The sequence below is a fragment of the Schistocerca nitens genome, unplaced genomic scaffold, assembly GCF_023898315.1.
Source record: "Schistocerca nitens isolate TAMUIC-IGC-003100 unplaced genomic scaffold, iqSchNite1.1 HiC_scaffold_20, whole genome shotgun sequence".
Lineage (NCBI taxonomy): Eukaryota > Metazoa > Arthropoda > Insecta > Orthoptera > Acrididae > Schistocerca > Schistocerca nitens.
In genome coordinates, this window is record NW_026045574.1 from 22,501 (window position 1) to 30,000 (window position 7,500).

Consider the following 7,500-nt stretch of genomic DNA (forward strand, 5'->3'; position numbering starts at 1 on the left):
AACCATGTCGATCCCCATGGGCGTTGCACTCGCAGTCGCAAAGACTCTGGGCAATGGCTAAAAGCGCTCCGCAATATATTACTCAGACGGGTAATGACGGTCCGAGCGCTCAGTGTCAGGAGAGCTTTCCTGAGCCCTGACCCACAGGCAGGGTGTAGCGTATCCCACCCGCAGACATGTGACGTTGTCACACGACCAGTTGTCACTAATCGACTGATTGCCGATAATCGTATGCCATACACCGGGGAAAGCTGCCGCAAGGGGTAGCTACGTAGTGCAGTCGCACCTCTACTACTGTACAGAGATAGAACACCGCGTGACCGCAACCAGATTAAACTGATACATGGCGCTGATTACTAATAGATGCAGAGCCATCGGAATATAGATGGCATACGACATACAACAGTCCCTATACATGCTGACAGTCTGTGCACACATGCGAACTACACGTCACCCAGACACTCTATCACACACTACTCTCTGGCTGTAACAGACACAGACAAGATATCTAAGCACCAGCATGGAACAACATCCAGTGCATCCTCTCCGCCACATTACACCATTCACACTATGATAACAAAACCAGGAGGTCCACCCCAAAAACAGAATATCTCACTCTTCCAACAACCATCATTACTCAGATAAGCCACAAACACCCACACATGTCCTAGACAGGGGTGCAACCAACACCACCACACTGCCTTGTCTCACAGCATATAAGCAATGGCAGGAATGAAAGACACAGGCCTGCCACTCCCTTGCCACACCCACGCAACCGGCGCACCACCTCCCCTGAGAGAAAGATGCATCCTGACGTGACACATCTCAGGGTGCCTCAGGCGTCCACTTACCATCATCACTATGAACGAACCTCGTCCCCTCCCCCCTCATACACCATCCCTTAACCTAACCTATGTTGCACCTTAACCTAACCTATGTTGCACCTTAACCTAACCTATGTTGCACCTTAACCTAACCTATGTTGCACCTTAACCTAACCTATGTTGCACCTTAACCTAACCTATGTTGCACCTTAACCTAACCTATGTTGCGCCTTAACCTAACCTATGTTGCGCCTTAACCTAACCTATGTTGCGCCTTAACCTAACCTATGTTGCGCCTTAACCTAACCTATGTTGCGCCTTAACCTAACCTATGTTGCGCCTTAACCTAACCTATGTTGCGCCTTAACCTAACCTATGTTGCGCCTTAACCTAACCTATGTTGCGCCTTAACCTAACCTATGTTGCGCCTTAACCTAACCTATGTTGCGCCTTAACCTAACCTATGTTGCGCCTTAACCTAACCTATGTTGCGCCTTAACCTAACCTATGTTGCGCCTTAACCTAACCTAAGTTGGGGCTTAACCTAACCTAAGTTGGGGCTTAACCTAACCTAAGTTGGGGCTTAACCTAACCTAAGTTGGGGCTTAACCTAACCTAAGTTGGGGCTTAACCTAACCTAAGTTGGGGCTTAACCTAACCTAAGTTGGGGCTTAACCTAACCTAAGTTGGGGCTTAACCTAACCTAAGTTGGGGCTTAACCTAACCTAAGTTGGGGCTTAACCTAACCTAAGTTGGGCCCTAACCTAACCTAAGTTGGGCCCTAACCTAACCTAAGTTGGGCCCTAACCTAACCTAAGTTGGGCCCTAACCTAACCTAAGTTGGGCCCTAACCTAACCTAAGTTGGGCCCTAACCTAACCTAAGTTGGGCCCTAACCTAACCTAAGTTGGGCCCTAACCTAACCTAAGTTGGGCCCTAACCTAACCTAAGTTGGGCCCTAACCTAACCTAAGTTGGGCCCTAACCTAACCTAAGTTGGGCCCTAACCTAACCTAAGTTGGGCCCTAACCTAACCTAAGTTGGGCCCTAACCTAACCTAAGTTGGGCCCTAACCTAACCTAAGTTGGGCCCTAACCTAACCCACGTTGCGCCCTAACCTAACCCACGTAATTGTTTGTTATATGAATCTAGAAATTCGTGTAGCGTTGCCTAATCGCAACCCTCTCAACATAGTTCGCTGCGCGCACACTCTGGTGTCCTGCGTATTGAATCATGTTACGGTGCCTACCCTCACAACATCTAGCGAGTGTTGCGTACGTTCCACATGGTCCCGCTATCCACTGTAATGTGTACTGCTATAAGACGTATATCGCCCCCCCCCCCCCCCCCTCCCCTGTCGCCTCTAGTTCGTCAGTCAGGAGTTTGCGTGTTCAATGAGCTTCGCAGCTGTGCAATGGCATCGGCATACGTACGCGGGCCACCTTCCACGTGTTCTCTCGTGCATACGTCGCAGCATGTATGTGGACTGATGTGGCGTGTCGTGACTCATAACATCCAGGCATGCAAGACCCATTGAATTCGCAAATGTAGATGGACGTCTACGTTTGCTGCCCAAGTTACGCAAATGAACTGGAAATCCGTTGTTGCGCGGTTGTTCGCGCTGGAGGTGAATCGTTGATATCGACGATCGGTACAGGTATTAACCGGTTGCTTCAGCGACACCCGTCATACCCACGAACGTGAGTGGGCATGTGGGTATGAAGCGATACGCGGCGGTGGCTGGGTGGGACCGTCCCCGGCCGGTGAGGGGGGGGCGCCCGGCGTGCTGGCCGCGCGCTGCGTGGGCGCACGCGCGGCAGCCGGCTGGTGGGGGCGCCCAGTGGCAGGCGCGCCGGCTGACGGACGCGGCAGGCGGCGCATCTGCGTGCCGGCGCACCCAGCGCGCGGCGCCGTGCGGCCAAAGTGGGTCCTCCCGGGCCCGGTGCGAAGCGCGGTGGACATCTGCAGTGTGCTGGTCCGATTGAGGACTGTGTGCGTTGAGGATGCGCCGCCGCCCGGCACTCGGCGCCGCGACGCCGTCTGCTGCTCGGTCGCCCCCGCGGTTCTCGCAGGTGGTTTGTATCGCAGCTGTGCGGATGTGTTGGCGCGTGCGCTGTGCTGGGAGAGTTCGCTTTGGCACCCAAGTGGGGCTCTGCCCCTCTGTGGCGCTGGCGTTGGAGCTGCCCGGTCACTGTTTGTGGCCGCGTGTTGTCTCCCGCCGGCAACACCACGACAGCACGCTCCCCGGGCCTCTGTCGGCAGCGGCAAGCTCAGTTGGGAGCACGGGTGGTCGCACTGAAAGCGTCTACTCGCCTATCTCCGGGCGATTGCGCCTCTCTCGAACCCGACCAAGTACTTAGGACGGCGCTGCGCGCCGCCGGGACCTGAGAGGGTTTCGAGGTGTATCGTGCAGGGGAGCCCAGCCTCCTCCTGTTTGCAGAATAATTGAGCGGACGCTTGCGTGTTCGCGCGGGCCTCCGGGACACACTCCCGGGCGGCCGGCTGCTCAGCTCTAGTTGACGCAGCTCCCTGGTTGATCCTGCCAGTAGTCATATGCTTGTCTCAAAGATTAAGCCATGCATGTCTCAGTACAAGCCGCATTAAGGTGAAACCGCGAATGGCTCATTAAATCAGTTATGGTTCCTTAGATCGTACCCACGTTACTTGGATAACTGTGGTAATTCTAGAGCTAATACATGCAAACAGAGTCCCGACCAGAGATGGAAGGGACGCTTTTATTAGATCAAAACCAATCGGTCGGCTCGTCCGGTCCGTTTGCCTTGGTGACTCTGAATAACTTTGGGCTGATCGCACGGTCTTCGTACCGGCGACGCATCTTTCAAATGTCTGCCTTATCAACTGTCGATGGTAGGTTCTGCGCCTACCATGGTTGTAACGGGTAACGGGGAATCAGGGTTCGATTCCGGAGAGGGAGCCTGAGAAACGGCTACCACATCCAAGGAAGGCAGCAGGCGCGCAAATTACCCACTCCCGGCACGGGGAGGTAGTGACGAAAAATAACGATACGGGACTCATCCGAGGCCCCGTAATCGGAATGAGTACACTTTAAATCCTTTAACGAGTATCTATTGGAGGGCAAGTCTGGTGCCAGCAGCCGCGGTAATTCCAGCTCCAATAGCGTATATTAAAGTTGTTGCGGTTAAAAAGCTCGTAGTTGGATTTGTGTCCCACGCTGTTGGTTCACCGCCCGTCGGTGTTTAACTGGCATGTATCGTGGGACGTCCTGCCGGTGGGGCGAGCCGAAGGCGTGCGACCGCCTCGTGCGTGCTCGTGCGTCCCGAGGCGGACCCCGTTGAAATCCTACCAGGGTGCTCTTTATTGAGTGTCTCGGTGGGCCGGCACGTTTACTTTGAACAAATTAGAGTGCTTAAAGCAGGCAAGCCCGCCTGAATACTGTGTGCATGGAATAATGGAATAGGACCTCGGTTCTATTTTGTTGGTTTTCGGAACCCGAGGTAATGATTAATAGGGACAGGCGGGGGCATTCGTATTGCGACGTTAGAGGTGAAATTCTTGGATCGTCGCAAGACGAACAGAAGCGAAAGCATTTGCCAAGTATGTTTTCATTAATCAAGAACGAAAGTTAGAGGTTCGAAGGCGATCAGATACCGCCCTAGTTCTAACCATAAACGATGCCAGCCAGCGATCCGCCGCAGTTCCTCCGATGACTCGGCGGGCAGCCTCCGGGAAACCAAAGCTTTTGGGTTCCGGGGGAAGTATGGTTGCAAAGCTGAAACTTAAAGGAATTGACGGAAGGGCACCACCAGGAGTGGAGCCTGCGGCTTAATTTGACTCAACACGGGAAACCTCACCAGGCCCGGACACCGGAAGGATTGACAGATTGATAGCTCTTTCTTGATTCGGTGGGTGGTGGTGCATGGCCGTTCTTAGTTGGTGGAGCGATTTGTCTGGTTAATTCCGATAACGAACGAGACTCTAGCCTGCTAACTAGTCGCGTGACATCCTTCGTGCTGTCAGCGATTACTTTTCTTCTTAGAGGGACAGGCGGCTTCTAGCCGCACGAGATTGAGCAATAACAGGTCTGTGATGCCCTTAGATGTTCTGGGCCGCACGCGCGCTACACTGAAGGAATCAGCGTGTCTTCCTAGGCCGAAAGGTCGGGGTAACCCGCTGAACCTCCTTCGTGCTAGGGATTGGGGCTTGCAATTGTTCCCCATGAACGAGGAATTCCCAGTAAGCGCGAGTCATAAGCTCGCGTTGATTACGTCCCTGCCCTTTGTACACACCGCCCGTCGCTACTACCGATTGAATGATTTAGTGAGGTCTTCGGACTGGTACGCGGCATCGACTCTGTCGTTGCCGATGCTACCGGAAAGATGACCAAACTTGATCATTTAGAGGAAGTAAAAGTCGTAACAAGGTTTCCGTAGGTGAACCTGCGGAAGGATCATTACCGACTAGACTGCATGTCTTTCGATGTGCGTGTCGTGTCGTGCAACACGCTACCTGTACGGCTCGCAGTAGCTGTGCGCCGCGTGCGGGACCACGCGTGCTTCTCAAAACTAACGGACAAATGTTGTGTGGTACGAGCGCTGAAGCTCTGGAGCGGCTGGCCTGCGGCACCTGGCGCCTCGCGCCGGTTTTGAATGACGTTCGCCCGAGTGCCTGTCCGCTCCGGAGTGGAGCCGTACGACGCCCATCGGCCGTGAGGCCGTTGGACACAAAACACTGGAACAGGGGCCGTCGAACGCCTCAGTCCCGCCTATGCAACTGTTTTGAAAGAGACAGTGGAAACTGTAAAAAGATCACCCAGGACGGTGGATCACTCGGCTCGTGGGTCGATGAAGAACGCAGCAAATTGCGCGTCGACATGTGAACTGCAGGACACATGAACATCGACGTTTCGAACGCACATTGCGGTCCATGGATTCCGTTCCCGGGCCACGTCTGGCTGAGGGTCGGCTACGTAAACTGAAGCGCGCGGCGTTTGTCCCGCTTCGGAGACGTGGGTGTGTCGTGCCGGCCTGTGGGGCCGGCCACGTCCCCTCAAACGAGCGATGCGCGCCCGTCGCCTGGCGGTTCGCATACCGGTACTGTCTCGGTAGCGTGCACAGCCGGCTGGCGGTGTGGCGTGCGACACCTCGTACAACGACCTCAGAGCAGGCGAGACTACCCGCTGAATTTAAGCATATTACTAAGCGGAGGAAAAGAAACTAACAAGGATTCCCCCAGTAGCGGCGAGCGAACAGGGAAGAGTCCAGCACCGAACCCCGCAGGCTGCCGCCTGTCGTGGCATGTGGTGTTTGGGAGGGTCCACTACCCCGACGCCTCGCGCCGAGCCAAGTCCAACTTGAATGAGGCCACGGCCCGTAGAGGTGCCAGGCCCGTAGCGGCCGGTGCGAGCGTCGGCGGGACCTCTCCTTCGAGTCGGGTTGCTTGAGAGTGCAGCTCCAAGTGGGTGGTAAACTCCATCTGAGACTAAATATGACCACGAGACCGATAGCGAACAAGTACCCGTGAGGGAAAGTTGAAAAGAACTTTGAAGAGAGAGTTCAAAAGTACGTGAAACCGTTCTGGGGTAAACGTGAGAAGTCCGAAAGGTCGAACGGGTGAGATTCACGCCCATCCGGCCACTGGCCTCCGCCCTCGGCAGATGGGGCCGGCCGCCCGCGCGGAGCAATCCGCGGCGGGGTCGTGTCCGGTTGCCTTTCCACTCGCCGCGGGGTGGGGCCGTTCCGGTGTGCGGTGGGCCGCACTTCTCCCCTAGTAGGACGTCGCGACCCGCTGGGTGCCGGCCTACGGCCCGGGTGCGCAGCCTGTCCTTCCGCGGGCCTCGGTTCGCGTCTGTTGGGCAGAGCCCCGGTGTCCTGGCTGGCTGCTCGGCGGTATATCTGGAGGAGTCGATTCGCCCCTTTGGGCGCTCGGGCTCCCGGCAAGCGCGCGCGGTTCTTCCCGGATGACGGACCTACCTGGCCCGGCCCCGGACCCGCGCCGCTGTTGGCTCGGGATGCTCTCGGGCGAATAATCGCTCCCGTCAGCGGCGCTTCAGCTTTGGACAATTTCACGACCCGTCTTGAAACACGGACCAAGGAGTCTAACATGTGCGCGAGTCATTGGGCTGTACGAAACCTAAAGGCGTAATGAAAGTGAAGGTCTCGCCTTGCGCGGGCCGAGGGAGGATGGGGCTTCCCCGCCCTTCACGGGGCGGCGGCCTCCGCACTCCCGGGGCGTCTCGTCCTCATTGCGAGGTGAGGCGCACCTAGAGCGTACACGTTGGGACCCGAAAGATGGTGAACTATGCCTGGCCAGGACGAAGTCAGGGGAAACCCTGATGGAGGTCCGTAGCGATTCTGACGTGCAAATCGATCGTCGGAGCTGGGTATAGGGCGAAAGACTAATCGAACCATCTAGTAGCTGGTTCCCTCCGAAGTTTCCCTCAGGATAGCTGGTGCTCGTACGAGTCTCATCCGGTAAAGCGAATGATTAGAGGCCTTGGGGCCGAAACGACCTCAACCTATTCTCAAACTTTAAATGGGTGAGATCTCCGGCTTGCTTGATATGCTGAAGCCGCGAGCAAACGACTCGGATCGGAGTGCCAAGTGGGCCACTTTTGGTAAGCAGAACTGGCGCTGTGGGATGAACCAAACGCCGAGTTAAGGCGCCCGAATCGACGCTCATGGGAAACCATGAAAGGCG

The 7,500-nt window shown here is 55.7% G+C and overlaps 3 non-coding genes across 3 annotated transcripts in view; all 3 read left to right on the top strand.

The window, feature by feature from the left end:
• Positions 1 to 3,348: 3,348 nt before the first annotated feature.
• LOC126216396 (small subunit ribosomal RNA) lies at positions 3,349 to 5,257 on the top strand. The gene has a single exon (XR_007542184.1). It is a non-coding gene; the product is annotated as a small subunit ribosomal RNA (ribosomal RNA).
• A 353-nt stretch (positions 5,258 to 5,610) lies between these two features.
• On the top strand, positions 5,611 to 5,765 carry LOC126216401 (5.8S ribosomal RNA). Its single transcript, XR_007542189.1, has one exon. It is a non-coding gene; the product is annotated as a 5.8S ribosomal RNA (ribosomal RNA).
• A 188-nt stretch (positions 5,766 to 5,953) lies between these two features.
• LOC126216399 (large subunit ribosomal RNA) overlaps positions 5,954 to 7,500 on the top strand; it is a 4,219-nt gene continuing 2,672 nt past the window's right edge. Inside the window, exon 1 of the ribosomal RNA XR_007542187.1 lies at positions 5,954 to 7,500. This exon is cut by the window's right edge and continues 2,672 nt beyond it. This is a non-coding gene — a ribosomal RNA (large subunit ribosomal RNA).